This window comes from Cetorhinus maximus, chromosome 29 (genome assembly GCF_964194155.1).
Source record: "Cetorhinus maximus chromosome 29, sCetMax3.hap1.1, whole genome shotgun sequence".
In the NCBI taxonomy this organism is placed as follows: domain Eukaryota; kingdom Metazoa; phylum Chordata; class Chondrichthyes; order Lamniformes; family Cetorhinidae; genus Cetorhinus; species Cetorhinus maximus.
Genome location: NC_135907.1, coordinates 5773702 through 5788522, shown reverse-complemented (window position 1 = coordinate 5788522; position 14821 = coordinate 5773702). Strand labels below are relative to the sequence as shown.

At 53.4% G+C, this 14821-nt stretch overlaps 1 non-coding gene and 2 pseudogenes across 1 annotated transcript; all 3 read right to left on the bottom strand.

The window, feature by feature from the left end:
* Positions 1–753: 753 nt before the first annotated feature.
* LOC144669796 (U2 spliceosomal RNA) lies at positions 754–945 on the bottom strand. Its single transcript, XR_013573746.1, has one exon. It is a non-coding gene; the product is annotated as a U2 spliceosomal RNA (small nuclear RNA).
* Positions 946–6262: 5317 nt separating this feature from the next.
* Positions 6263–6438, bottom strand: LOC144669721 (U2 spliceosomal RNA; annotated as a pseudogene).
* A 5638-nt stretch (positions 6439–12076) lies between these two features.
* On the bottom strand, positions 12077–12250 carry LOC144669764 (U2 spliceosomal RNA; annotated as a pseudogene).
* Between the last annotated feature and the right edge of the window lie 2571 nt (positions 12251–14821).

Genomic DNA, 14821 nt, shown 5'->3' with positions numbered 1-14821 from the left:
ACAATGCTTGGGTTGCCCAGCGTAGACCAGGTAGCCCCGGTTTCCCCCGATGGCGAAACTGGAGGGAGGGTGGAAAATGGCTCCCTTACCGTCGGTCTTTAGCGTGACCTTAAACAGGCGTTTGCCTGTCCAGATCCCCAAGTCGTCTCGAATCTCGGTGCCGCTCCCCACCTTATCGAAGTACCTGGTGAGGAAGGTGACCACGTCGGCGACAGGGACGAAGGGGTTGTACACATGCACCATCACCTCTCGTTCCCGTTGCAACGGCAGAGAAAAGTGCGGCTCCGCCGTCAGGATCTTCATCTCCGGCAGGTCTCTCTTCTCCTCGAACACCCTCAGGAGCCGGACGCAGTCTGCCACCCGCTTGAACGTCACGTCAAAATAACCGCCTTTGCGGGAGTCGTGCAGGGTGAAGATCTCCGTAGCTTGGAAGCCGCACGCCTTCAACAGGATCCTCCTGGTGAAGAAGCCCCGATCCATAGGTGATCCTCCTTCGCTGTGGTTCACCGTGACTCGGACGGTGATAGGTAGCCCACGGTATGGATTTGGATTGCGATTGGTTATCGCCCTTCCATCCCGACCTTGCCTTGGCAGGACCATGGTGTCGCCCCTGCAACACTTGATGTTAGCCAAAAGGCCGAGAAGCGATGAGAAAGAAAGAAAGTTGTGTTTTGAAAGATGTGCATGTTGAAAAGTAAAGAAAGCAGATGTTTGTAAGAAAACTATTTTTAGCATTGAAAATCCCCTGGAAAGGGGTGGTGCACCATTCCCAGAGATACTGCAATACCGGGTCGATGCGTGGAGTGGACGGAGCAAGCCCCTATTCCATCTCCCTGCTCCAAAAATCAATTTAATATATGGTCCCCAGATAAGGGACGTATCAGATATTAAACTGATAAGAACAGATTTTTTTTTTTCTACAAATATACTTTATTCATAAAATATCTTCAATCACATTCCAAACCATTTCAAAAACAACATTACAAGGGTACAATCCAGGTTAAACTTTTACAAAATGTATCACCAGGTGCATCAGTACAAACAATATTACAGTCATTTACAGCCTTTCATTTTGATCTGTACAGCCCGAGGGGCTCCAAACAGTTCCCAGTCTCTCGGTGCGCTGTGGTAGAAAGGTCTTAGACAGCGACCCTTCCCCATTGCGCCTTTGCGGCAGCTGCCCCAAGCTTTAGTGCGTCCCTCAGCACGTAGTCCTGGACTTTGGATTGTGCCAGTCCGCAACAATCGGTCGGGGACAACTCTTTGTGCTGGAAGACCAACAAGTTTCGGGCAGACCAAAGCGCCTCTTTCACCGAGTTGATGATCCTCCAGCTGCAGTTGATGTTTGTCTCGGTGTGTGTCCCTGGGAACAGCCCGTAGAGCACAGAGTCCTGTGTCACAGAACTGCTCGGGATGAACCTCGACAGCAACCACTGCATCTCTCTCCAGACTTTCTTTGCAAAGGCACAATCCACAAGGAGGTGAACAACGGTCTCTTCCCCACCACAGCCACCTCGAGGGCAACGTGCAGAGGGGGTGAGCCTCCTGGCGTGTAGGAAGGATCTGACGGGGAGGGCCTTTCTCACCACCAGCCAAGCTACGTCTTGGTGCTTGTTGGAAAGTTCTGGCGATGAGGCATTCTGCCAAATGACTTTGACAGTCTGCTCGGGGAACCATCCCACAGGGTCCACCCTCTCCTTATCCCTCAGGGCCTCTAGGACGTTACGTGCTGACCACTGCCTGATGGACTTGTGGTCAAAGGTGTTTTTCTGCATAAATTTTTCCACCAGGGACAGGTGGTACGGCACGGTCCAACTACTTGGAGCGTTCCGCGGCAGCGTGGCCAGACCCATCCTTCGCAACACCGGGGACAGGTAGAACCTCAGCACGTAGTGACACTTGGTGTTTGCGTACTGAGGGTCTACGCACCGCTTGATGCAGCCGCACACAAAGGTGGCCATCAGTATGAGGGCGATGTTGGGCACGTTTTTTCCCCCTTTATCTAGAGGCTTGTACATCGCGTCCCTGCGGACACGATCCATTTTCGACCTCCAGATAAAGCGGAAGATGGCTCGAGTGATCGCCGTCGCGCAGGAGTCTGGAATGGGCCAGACCTGCGCCACGTACAGCAACAGCGAGAGTACCTCGCACCTGATGACCAGGTTCTTACCCGCAATGGAGAGGGAGCGTCGCTCCCACATGCCCAGTTTCCTTTTCACCATAGCCACTCGCTCCTTCCAGTTTCTAACGCATGCCCCGGTCCCTCCGAACCATATCCCCAGCACCTTCAGGCCGTCAGCCCTGACAGTGAAGGGGACAAAGGATCGGTCAGCCCAGTTTCCAAAGAACATGGCCTCGCTCTTCCCACGATTTACCTTGGCTCCCGAGGCCAGTTCGAACTGGTCGCAGATGTGCATCAGTCTGCGCACCGACAGCGGATCCGAGCAGAAGACTGCGACGTCGTCCATGTACAGGGAGGCTTTTACCTGAGTGCCTCCACTGCCTGGGATCGTCACTCCTCTTATGCCCGGATCCTTCCTGATGGACTCGGCAAAGGGTTCTATGCAGCACACGAAAAGGACAGGCGAGAGCGGACAGCCCTGCCTGACTCCAGATTTAATCGGAAAGCTATCTGTTTCCCACCCATTGATTGAGACTGCGCTACTGATGTTAGTGTAGAGCAGTTGGATCCAATTTCGAATTCCCCCCCAAAGCCCATTTTGGAGAGCACATCCCCCATGTAGGTGTGCGATATTCTGTCAAAGGCCTTCTCCTGATCCAAGCTGATGAGGCAGGTATCCACACCCCTGTCCTGTACATAGGCAATCGTATCCCTGAGCAGCGCCAGGCTGTCAGAGATCTTCCTGCCTGGCAGGTCTGGTCAGGGTGAATCACCAATTCCAGAGCGGATTTGACCCGATTGGCGATGACCTTGGACAGAATCTTATAGTCCATATTCAACAGTGAAATGGGTCGCCAATTTCTAATTTCCTCCCTTTCCCCCTTGTGCTTGTAGATGAGGGTGATGATGCCCTTCCTCATGGATTCTGACATACTACCGGCCAGGAGCATACTCTCGTACACCCCTAGCAGGTCTGGGCCGATCAAGTCCCACAGAGCCGAATACAACTCCGCCGGCAAGCCGTCGCTTCCGGGAGTTTTACTCTTCTCAAAGGACTCGAGGGCCTTATTCAGTTCCTCAGGAGTTAGCGGTTTGTCTAGGCTCTCCCGCGTACTGTGGTCTAAGACCTCCGTGATAGAGGACAGGAAGGACTGGGAGGCTGTGCTGTCCGTGGGCTTCACGTCATACAGTCCGGCATAAAAGGATTTGCTGATCCTCAGAATGTCGGACCGGGATGACTTTACTGAGCCGTCTTCTTCCTTCAGGCTGCTGATCACAGAGTGCTCTCTGTGTACCTTTTGGAAGAAGAAACGTGAGCACGTCTCATCCTGCTCCACGGAGCGGACTCTGGAACGGAAGATGATCTTGGAGGCCTCCGAGGCAAAGTGCGAGGCTTGCTGGCCCTTTACCTCTTGGAGCTCCTCCTTGACATCGACCCCCATCGACTGCAGCCGGAGCAGATTCTGCATCTTTTTCTGAAGTCGGGACATTTCCCTCTGTTCCTTTCTAGCTTTCTGGGTGCCTTTGAGGATGAAAAACCTCTTGATGCTTCCCTTGATCACTTCCCACCAGTGTGTCAGGGACTCAAAGAGGGGTTTCACGGTTCTCCAACCTTTGTAATCCCTCTTGAGCTCCTCAATGTTCTCTGGGGTCAGCAGTTGCACATTTAGCTTCCATGCCCCCCTGCCCACCCTCAGGTCCTTCTCCAAGTGGCAGTCCGCCAGTAGGAGGCAGTGGTCAGAGAAGAACACCGGCTTGACCTCGGTGGATCTGACGGTGAATGCACGGGACACAAAGAGGAAGTCTATCCTGGAACGAATGGACCCGTCTGGCCGCGACCAGGTGTATCTACGCTGCGCTCCGTCTGCAGGGTTGCTGAAGACGTCGTGCAGCTTGGCATTCTTAACTGTTTCCATCAGGGATCTGGACGTAGCGTCCAATCTGCTTCCGGCCCTGCCGGATCGTCCAGCCGCATCGATGATGCAGTTGAAGTCCCCGCCCAGAATGACCGGCCTGGAGGTCGCCAGCAGCAGTGGGAGCTGCTGAAAAACCTCCAGCCGCTCAGCCCCTTGTGCCGGGCCATACACGTTAATTAACCGGAGTGGAGCGTTCTTGTACATTACGTCTGCTACCAGGAGTCGCCCGCCCACCACCTCCTTGACCTCGGAGACGGTGAAGTTGCCTCCCCGCAGCAGAATACCCAGGCCGGAGGAACGAGAGTCGTTTCCGCCCGACCAGATCGATGGCCCGTGGGACCACCATCGTGACCATTGCCTGTAGGAGCTGAGGTGCGGTATCGCACACTCCTGCAGAAACAAAAGGTCAGCTTTGACCTTGGCTAGGTAGTCCAAGGTCGCAACACATCGCGTAGTAGATTTAATGCTACGCACATTTATGGATACAATCTTTAAACCCATTTTAAAGCATTTATTCTCCTACCAAACCCACTGTCTCTGAGAGTCCCAGACCTTTAGTCTGCTCCTTCATACCCGTAGTGAGCTCAAATTCCTTCACTTTGGATGGGCTGAGGTAGATCTCCTTGGCCGTGTTCTGCTCCGGTGGCATCTGGAGGTTCACGTAGAGAGCGGGTTTTGAGATGACCTTTGCTGGAGAAGCTTCTCCAAAACTCACCCCCTCTGGGGTGTTGCTGTTCCCGGCTTCCTGGAGCTGGGGTGCGATGATTGCCTCACTGCTCCCAGATTCCAGGGGCTGTGGTGCACTGGCCTCCTCAGGTTGCAGGCAAAGTTGGGGTGCGCTGATCTCCTTGTTGTCTCCAATTTTCTGGAGCTCGGGTGTCTCGTCCTCCAAGGCCCTGGAGCTTTGCCGCCTCTTCTGTCGGTGCCGCTCTGGCACTTCATCATCCGATGAGCTGCTGCCCTTGTCATCCGTGTCGGATGGGAGACGCCTCTTGCCGCTTCTCTGGGAAACGCCTTTGCTTCTTCTTCGCTCCCTCTTACTTTTCTTGTTCTTCACCGTCCGCCACTCCCCCTGCTGCTTTTCCACTGCTGCCTCCTCCTCCATTGATTCGCTGTCCTGAGGACTGGGAGGTACAGGGGGTAGTGCTGTTGATTGGCTCTCTGTTGCCTCAATCTCTTTCTCCACCTTGTCTCTCTCTGTGTCCTCCTTTGTCCCGTTGAGCTCCCTGGGGGCCTTGGTGGTTGGAGTGACACGAAACATTTCTTCTGCTTCCCCCTGGTCGGCTTTGGCTGCCTGTGCGTAAGTACGGCAGCGTTTGGGGCAGGTCCTGTAGAGGTGACTTGCCTCGCCACACAGGTTGCAGCACTTGGCCTGTTTGCAGTCTTTTGTCTGGTGCCCTTCCTGTTTGCAGATCTTGCAGAGGGAGGCGCTGCAGTTGGCCGCCACATGACCAGCCTTGCCGCATGAGCGACAATGCTTGGGTTGCCCAGCGTAGACCAGGTAGCCCCGGTTTCCCCCGATGGCGAAACTGGAGGGAGGGTGGAAAATGGCTCCCTTACCGTCGGTCTTTAGCGTGACCTTAAACAGGCGTTTGCCTGTCCAGATCCCCAAGTCGTCTCGAATCTCGGTGCCGCTGCCCACCTTATCGAAGTACCTGGTGAGGAAGGTGACCACGTCGGCGACAGGGACGAAGGGGTTGTACACATGCACCATCACCTCACGTTCCCGTTGCAACGGCAGAGAAAAGTGCGGCTCCGCCGTCAGGATCTTCATCTCCGGCAGGTCTCTCTTCTCCTCGAACACCCTCAGGAGCCGGACGCAGTCTGCCACCCGCTTGAACGTGACGTCAAAATAACCGCCTTTGCGGGAGTCGTGCAGGGTGAAGATCTCCGTAGCTTGGAAGCCGCACGCCTTCAACAGGATCCTCCTGGTGAAGAAGCCCCGATCCATAGGTGATCCTCCTTCGCTGTGGTTCACCGTGACTCGGACGGTGATAGGTAACCCACGGTATGGATTTGGATTGCGATTGGTTATCGCCCTTCCATCCCGACCTTGCCTTGGCAGGACCATGGTGTCGCCCCTGCATTACTTGATCTTAGCCAAAAGGCCGAGAAGCGATGAGAAAGAAAGAAAGTTGTGTTTTGAAAGATGTGCATGTTGAAAAGTAAAGAAAGCAGATGTTTGTAAGAAAACTATTTTTAGCATTGAAAATCCCCTGGAAAGGGGTGGTGCACCATTCCCAGAGATACTGCAATACCGGGTCGATGCGTGGAGTGGACGGAGCAAGCCCCTATTCCATCTCCCTGCTCCAAAAATCAATTTAATATATGGTCCCCAGATAAGGGACGTATCAGATATTAAACTGATAAGAACAGATTTTTTTTTTTTTGTAAAAATATACTTTATTCATAAAATATCTTCAATCACATTCCAAACCATTCCAAAAACAACATTACAAGGGTACAATCCAGGTTAAACTTTTACAAAATGTATCACCAGGTGCATCAGTACAAACAATATTACAATCATTTACAGCCTTTCATTTTGATCTGTACAGCCCCAGGGGCTCTAAACAGTTCCCAGTCTCTCGGTGCGCTGTGGTAGAAAGGTCTTAGACAGCGACCCTTCCCCATTGCGCCTTTGCGGCAGCTGCCTAAACTGATAAGAACAGATTTTTTTTTTTTTTTGTAAAAATATACTTTATTCATAAAATATCTTCAATCGCATTCAAAACCATTTCAAAAACAACATTACAAGGGTACAATGCAGGTTAAACTTTTACAAAATGTATCACCAGGTGCATCAGTACAAACAATATTACAATCATTTACAGCCTTTCATTTTGATCTGTACAGCCCGAGGGGCTCTAAACAGTTCCCAGTCTCTCGGTGCGCTGTGGTAGAAAGGTCTTAGACAGCGACCCTTCCCCATTGCGCCTTTGCGGCAGCTGCCCCAAGCTGTAGTGCGTCCCTCAGCACGTAGTCCTGGACTTTGGATTGTGCCAGTCCGCAACAATCGGTCGGGGACAACTCTTTGTGCTGGAAGACCAACAAGTTTCGGGCAGACCAAAGCGCCTCTTTCACCGAGTTGATGATCCTCCAGCTGCAGCTGATGTTTGTCTCGGTGTGTGTCCCTGGGAACAGCCCGTAGAGCACAGAGTCCTGTGTCACAGAACTGCTCGGGATGAACCTCGACAGCAACCACTGCATCTCTCTCCAGACTTTCTTTGCTAAGGCACAATCCACAAGGAGGTTGACAACGGTCTCTTCCCCACCACAGCCACCTCGAGGGCAACGTGCAGAGGGGGTGAGCTTCCTGGCGTGTAGGAAGGATCTGACGGGGAGGGCCTTTCTCACCACCAGCCAAGCTACGTCTTGGTGCTTGTTGGAAAGTTCTGGCGATGAGGCATTCTGCCAAATGACTTTGACAGTCTGCTCGGGGAACCATCCCACAGGGTCCACCCTCTCCTTTTCCCTCAGGGCCTCTAGGACGTTACGTGCTGACCACTGCCTGATGGACTTGTGGTCAAAGGTGTTTTTCTGCATAAATTTTTCCACCAGGGACAGGTGGTACGGCACGGTCCAACTACTTGGAGCGTTCCGCGGCAGCGTGGCCAGACCCATCCTTCGCAACACCGGGGACAGGTAGAACCTCAGCACGTAGTGACACTTGGTGTTTGCGTACTGAGGGTCTACGCACCGCTTGATGCAGCCGCACACAAAGGTGGCCATCAGTATGAGGGCGATGTTGGGCACGTTTTTTCCCCCTTTATCTAGAGGCTTGTACATCGCGTCCCTGCGGACACGATCCATTTTCGACCTCCAGATAAAGCGGAAGATGGCTCGAGTGATCGCCGTCGCGCAGGAGTCTGGAATGGGCCAGACCTGCGCCACGTACAGCAACAGCGAGAGTACCTCACACCTGATGACCAGGTTCTTACCCGCAATGGAGAGGGAGCGTCGATCCCACATGCCCAGTTTCCTCTTCACCATAGCCACTCGCTCCTTCCAGTTTCTAACGCATGCCCCGGTCCCTCCGAACCATATCCCCAGCACCTTCAGGCCGTCAGCCCTGACAGTGAAGGGGACAAAGGATCGGTCAGCCCAGTTCCCAAAGAACATGGCCTCGCTCTTCCCACGATTTACCTTGGCTCCCGAGGCCAGTTCGAACTGGTCGCAGATGTGCATCAGTCTGCGCACCGACAGCGGATCCGAGCAGAAGACAGCGACGTCGTCCATGTACAGGGAGGCTTTTACCTGAGTGCCTCCACTGCCTGGGATCGTCACTCCTCTTATGCCCGGATCCTTCCTGATGGACTCGGCAAAGGGTTCTATGCAGCACACGAAAAGGACAGGCGAGAGAGGACAGCCCTGCCTGACTCCAGATTTGATCGGGAAGCTATCTGTTTCCCACCCATTGATTGAGACTGCGCTACTGATGTTAGTGTAGAGCAGTTGGATCCAATTTCGAATTCCCTCCCCAAAGCCCATTTTGGAGAGCACATCCCCCATGTAGGTGTGCGATATTCTGTCAAAGGCCTTCTCCTGATCCAAGCTGATGAGGCAGGTATCCACACCCCTGTCCTGTACATAGGCAATCGTATCCCTGAGCAGCGCCAGGCTGTCAGAGATCTTCCTGCCTGGCACAGAGCAGGTCTGGTCAGGGTGAATCACCAATTCCAGAGCGGATTTGACCCGGTTGGCGATGACCTTGGACAGAATCTTATAGTCCATATTCAACAGTGAAATGGGTCGCCAATTTCTAATTTCCTCCCTTTCCCCCTTGTGCTTGTAGATGAGGGTGATGATGCCTTTCCTCATGGATTCTGACATGCTGCCGGCCAGGAGCATACTCTCGTACACTTCTAGCAGGTCTGGGCCGATCAAGTCCCACAGAGCCGAATACAACTCCGCCGGCAAGCCGTCGCTTCCGGGGGTTTTACTCTTCTCGAAGGACTCGAGGGCCTTAGTCAGTTCCTCAGGAGTTAGCGGTTTGTCCAGGCTCTCCCCCGTACTGTGGTCTAAGACCTCCGTGATAGAGGACAGGAAGGACTGGGAGGCCGTGCTGTCCGTGGGCTTCACGTCATACAGTCCGGCATAAAAGGATTTGCTGATCCTCAGAATGTCGGACCGTGATGACTTTACTGAGCCGTCTTCTTCCTTCAGGCTGCTGATCACAGAGCGCTCTCTGTGTACCTTTTGGAAGAAGAAACGTGAGCACGTCTCATCCTGCTCCACGGAGCGGACTCTGGAACGGAAGATGATCTTGGAGGCCTCCGAGGCAAAGTGCGAGGCTTGCTGGCCCTTCACCTCTTGGAGCTCCTCCTTGACATCGACCCCCATCGACTGCAGCCGGAGCAGATTCTGCATCTTTTCCTGGAGTCGGGACATTTCCCTCTGTTCCTTTCTAGCTTTCTGGGTGCCTTTGCGGATGAAAAACCTCTTGATGCTTCCCTTGATCACTTCCCACCAGTGTGTCAGGGACTCAAAGAGGGGTTTCACGGTTCTCCAACCTTTGTAATCCCTCTTGAGCTCCTCAATGTTCTCTGGGGTCAGCAGTTGCACATTTAGCTTCCATGCCCCCCTGCCCACCCTCAGGTCTTCCTCCAAGTGGCAGTCCGCCAGTAGGAGGCAGTGGTCAGAGAAGAACACCGGCTTGACCTCGGTGGATCTGACTGTGAATGCACGGGACACAAAGAGGAAGTCTATCCTGGAACGAAGGGACCCGTCTGGCCGCGACCAGGTGTATCTACGCTGCGCTCCGTCTGCAGGGTTGCTGAAGACGTCGTGCAGCTTGGCATCCTTAACTGTTTCCATCAGGGATCTGGACGTAGCGTCCAATCTGCTGCCGGCCCTGCAGGATCGTCCAGCCGTATCGATGATGCAGTTGAAGTCCCCGCCCAGAATGACCGGCCTGGAGGTCGCCAGCAGCAGTGGGAGCTGCTGAAAAACCTCCAGCCGCTCAGCCCCTTGTGCCGGGCCATACACGTTAATTAACCGGAGTGGAGCGTTCTTGTACGAGGAGTCGCCCGCCCACCACCTCCTTAACCTCGGAGACGGTGAAGTTGCCTCCCCGCAGCAGAATACCCAGGCCGGAGGAACGAGAGTCGTTTCCGCCCGACCAGATCGATGGCCCGTGGGACCACCATCGTGACCATTGCCTGTAGGAGCTGAGGTGCGGTATCGCACACTCCTGCAGAAACAACAGGTCAGCTTTGACCTTGGCTAGGTAGTCCAAGGTCGCAACACATCGCGTAGTAGATTTAATGCTACGCACATTTATGGATACAATCTTTAAACCCATTTTAAAGCATTTATTCTCCTACCAAACCCACTGTCTCTGAGAGTCCCAGACCTTTAGTCTGCTCCTTCATACCCGTAGTGAGCTCAAATTCCTTCACTTTGGATGGGCTGAGGTAGATCTCCTTGGCCGTGTTCTGCTCCTGTGGCATCTGGAGGTTCACGTAGAGAGCGGGTTTTGAGATGACCTTTGCTGAAGAAGCTTCTCCAAAACTCACCCCCTCTGGGGTGTTGCTGTTCCCGGCTTCCTGGAGCTGGGGTGCGATGATTGCCTCACTGCTCCCAGATTCCAGGGGCTGTGGTGCACTGGCCTCCTCAGGTTGCAGGCAAAGTTGGGGTGCGCTGGTCTCCTTGTTGTCTCCAATTTTCTGGAGCACGGTTGTCTCGTCCTCCAACGCCCTGGAGCTTTGCCGCCTCTTCTGTCGGTGCCGCCCTGGCACTTCATCATCCGAAGAGCTGCTGCCCTTGTCGTCCGTGTCGGATGGGAGACGCCTCTTGCCGCTTCTCTGGGAAACGCCTTTGCTTCTTCTTCGCTCCCTCTTACTTTTCTTGTTCTTGTTCTTCACCGTCCGCCACTCCCCCTGCTGCTTTTCCACTGCTGCCTCCTCCTCCATTGATTCGCTGTCCTGAGGACTGGGAGGTACAGGGGGTAGTGCTGCTGATTGGCTCTCTGTTGCCTCGATCTCTTTCTCCACCTTGTCTCTCTCTGTGTCCTCCTTTGTCCCGTTGAGCTCCCTGGGGGCCTTGGTGGTTGGAGTGACACAAAACATTTCTTCTGCTTCCCCCTGGTCGGCTTTGGCTGCGTGTGCGTAAGTACGGCAGCGTTTGGTGCAGGTCCTGTAGAGGTGACCTGCCTCGCCACACAGGTTGCAGCACTTGGCCTGTTTGCAGTCTTTTGTCTGGTGCCCTTCCTGTTTGCAGATCTTGCAGAGGGAGGCGCTGCAGTTGGCCGCCACATGACCAGCCTTGCCGCATGAGCGACAATGCTTGGGTTGCCCAGCGTAGACCAGGTAGCCCCGGTTTCCCCCGATGGCGAAACTGGAGGGAGGGTGGAAAATGGCTCCCTTACCGTCGGTCTTTAGCGTGACCTTAAACAGGCGTTTGCCTGTCCAGATCCCCAAGTCGTCTCGAATCTCAGTGCCGCTCCCCACCTTATCGAAGTACCTGGTGAGGAAGGTGACCACGTCGGCGACAGGGACGAAGGGGTTGTACACATGCACCATCACCTCTCGTTCCCGTTGCAACGGCAGAGAAAAGTGCGGCTCCGCCGTCAGGATCTTCATCTCCGGCAGGTCTCTCTTCTCCTCGAACACCCTCAGGAGCCGGACGCAGTCTGCCACCCGCTTGAACGTCACGTCAAAATAACCGCCTTTGCGGGAGTCGTGCAGGGTGAAGATCTCCGTAGCTTGGAAGCCGCACGCCTTCAACAGGATCCTCCTGGTGAAGAAGCCCCGATCCATAGGAGATCCTCCTTCGCTGTGGTTCACCGTGACTCGGACGGTGATAGGTAGCCCACGGTATGGATTTGGATTGCGATTGGTTATCGCCCTTCCATCCCGACCTTGCCTTGGCAGGACCATGGTGTCGCCCCTGCAACACTACACTTGATCTTAGCCAAAAGGCCGAGAAGCGATGAGAAAGAAAGAAAGTTGTGTTTTGAAAGATGTGCATGTTGAAAAGTAAAGAAAGCAGATGTTTGTAAGAAAACTATTTTTAGCATTGAAAATCCCCTGGAAAGGGGTGGTGCACCATTCCCAGAGATACTGCAATACCGGGTCGATGCGTGGAGTGGACGGAGCAAGCCCCTATTCCATCTCCCTGCTCCAAAAATCAATTTAATATATGGTCCCCAGATAAGGGACTTATCAGATATTAAACTGATAAGAACAGATTTTTTTTTTTGTAAAAATATACTTTATTCATAAAATATCTTCAATCACATTCCAAACCATTTCAAAAACAACATTACAAGGGTACAATCCAGGTTAAACTTTTACAAAATGTATCACCAGGTGCATCAGTACAAACAATATTACAATCATTTACAGCCTTTCATTTTGATCTGTACAGCCCGAGGGGCTCCAAACAGTTCCCAGTCTCTCGGTGCGCTGTGGTAGAAAGGTCTTAGACAGCGACCCTTCCCCATTGCGCCTTTGCGGCAGCTGCCTAAACTGATAAGAACAGATTTTTTTTTTTTTTTTGAGTAAAAATATACTTTATTCATAAAATATCTTCAATCGCATTCAAAACCATTTCAAAAACAACATTACAAGGGTACAATGCAGGTTAAACTTTTACAAAATGTATCACCAGGTGCATCAGTACAAACAATATTACAATCATTTACAGCCTTTCATTTTGATCTGTACAGCCCGAGGGGCTCTAAACAGTTCCCAGTCTCTCGGTGCGCTGTGGTAGAAAGGTCTTAGACAGCGACCCTTCCCCATTGCGCCTTTGCGGCAGCTGCCCCAAGCTGTAGTGCGTCCCTCAGCACGTAGTCCTGGACTTTGGATTGTGCCAGTCCGCAACAATCGGTCGGGGACAACTCTTTGTGCTGGAAGACCAACAAGTTTCGGGCAGACCAAAGCGCCTCTTTCACCGAGTTGATGATCCTCCAGCTGCAGTTGATGTTTGTCTCGGTGTGTGTCCCTGGGAACAGCCCGTAGAGCACAGAGTCCTGTGTCACAGAACTGCTCGGGATGAACCTCGACAGCAACCACTGCATCTCTCTCCAGACTTTCTTTGCTAAGGCACAATCCACAAGGAGGTGGACAACGGTCTCTTCCCCACCACAGCCACCTCGAGGGCAACGTGCAGAGGGGGTGAGCTTCCTGGCGTGTAGGAAGGATCTGACGGGGAGGGCCTTTCTCACCACCAGCCAAGCTACGTCTTGGTGCTTGTTGGAAAGTTCTGGCGATGAGGCATTCTGCCAAATGACTTTGACAGTCTGCTCGGGGAACCATCCCACAGGGTCCACCCTCTCCTTATCCCTCAGGGCCTCTAGGACGTTACGTGCTGACCACTGCCTGATGGACTTGTGGTCAAAGGTGTTTTTCTGCATAAATTTTTCCACCAGGGACAGGTGGTACGGCACGGTCCAACTACTTGGAGCGTTCCGCGGCAGCGTGGCCAGACCCATCCTTCGCAACACCGGGGACAGGTAGAACCTCAGCACGTAGTGACACTTGGTGTTTGCGTACTGAGGGTCTACGCACCGCTTGATGCAGCCGCACACAAAGGTGGCCATCAGTATGAGGGCGATGTTGGGCACGTTTTTTCCCCCTTTATCTAGAGGCTTGTACATCGCGTCCCTGCGGACACGATCCATTTTCGACCTCCAGATAAAGCGGAAGATGGCTCGAGTGATCGCCATCGCGCAGGAGTCTGGAATGGGCCAGACCTGCGCCACGTACAGCAACAGCGAGAGTACCTCACACCTGATGACCAGGTTCTTACCCGCAATGGAGAGGGAGCGTCGCTCCCACATGCCCAGTTTCCTTTTCACCATAGCCACTCGCTCCTTCCAGTTTCTAACGCATGCCCCGGTCCCTCCGAACCATATCCCCAGCACCTTCAGGCCGTCAGCCCTGACAGTGAAGGGGACAAAGGATCGGTCAGCCCAGTTCCCAAAGAACATGGCCTCGCTCTTCCCACGATTTACCTTGGCTCCCGAGGCCAGTTCGAACTGGTCGCAGACGTGCATCAGTCTGCGCACCGACAGCGGATCCGAGCAGAAAACGGCGACGTCGTCCATGTACAGGGAGGCTTTTACCTGAGTGCCTCCACTGCCTGGGATCGTCACTCCTCTTATGCCCGGATCCTTCCTGATGGACTCGGCAAAGGGTTCTATGCAGCACACGAAAAGGACAGGCGAGAGAGGACAGCCCTGCCTGACTCCAGATTTAATCGGAAAGCTATCTGTTTCCCACCCATTGATTGAGACTGCGCTACTGATGTTAGTGTAGAGCAGTTGGATCCAATTTCGAATTCCCTCCCCAAAGCCCATTTTGGAGAGCACATCCCCCATGTAGGTGTGCGATATTCTGTCAAAGGCCTTCTCCTGATCCAAGCTGATGAGGCAGGTATCCACACCCCTGTCCTGTACATAGGCAATCGTATCCCTGAGCAGCGCCAGGCTGTCAGAGATCTTCCTGCCTGGCACAGAGCAGGTCTGGTCAGGGTGAATCACCAATTCCAGAGCGGATTTGACCCGGTTGGCGATGACCTTGGACAGAATCTTATAGTCCACATTCAACAGTGAAATGGGTCGCCAATTTCTAATTTCCTCCCTTTCCCCCTTGTGCTTGTAGATGAGGGTGATGATGCCTTTCCTCATGGATTCTGACATGCTGCCGGCCAGGAGCATACTCTCGTACACTTCTAGCAGGTCTGGGCCGATCAAGTCCCACAGAGCCGAATACAACTCCGCCGGCAGGCCGTCGCTTCCGGGGGTTTTACTCTTCTCGAAGGACTCGAGGGCCTT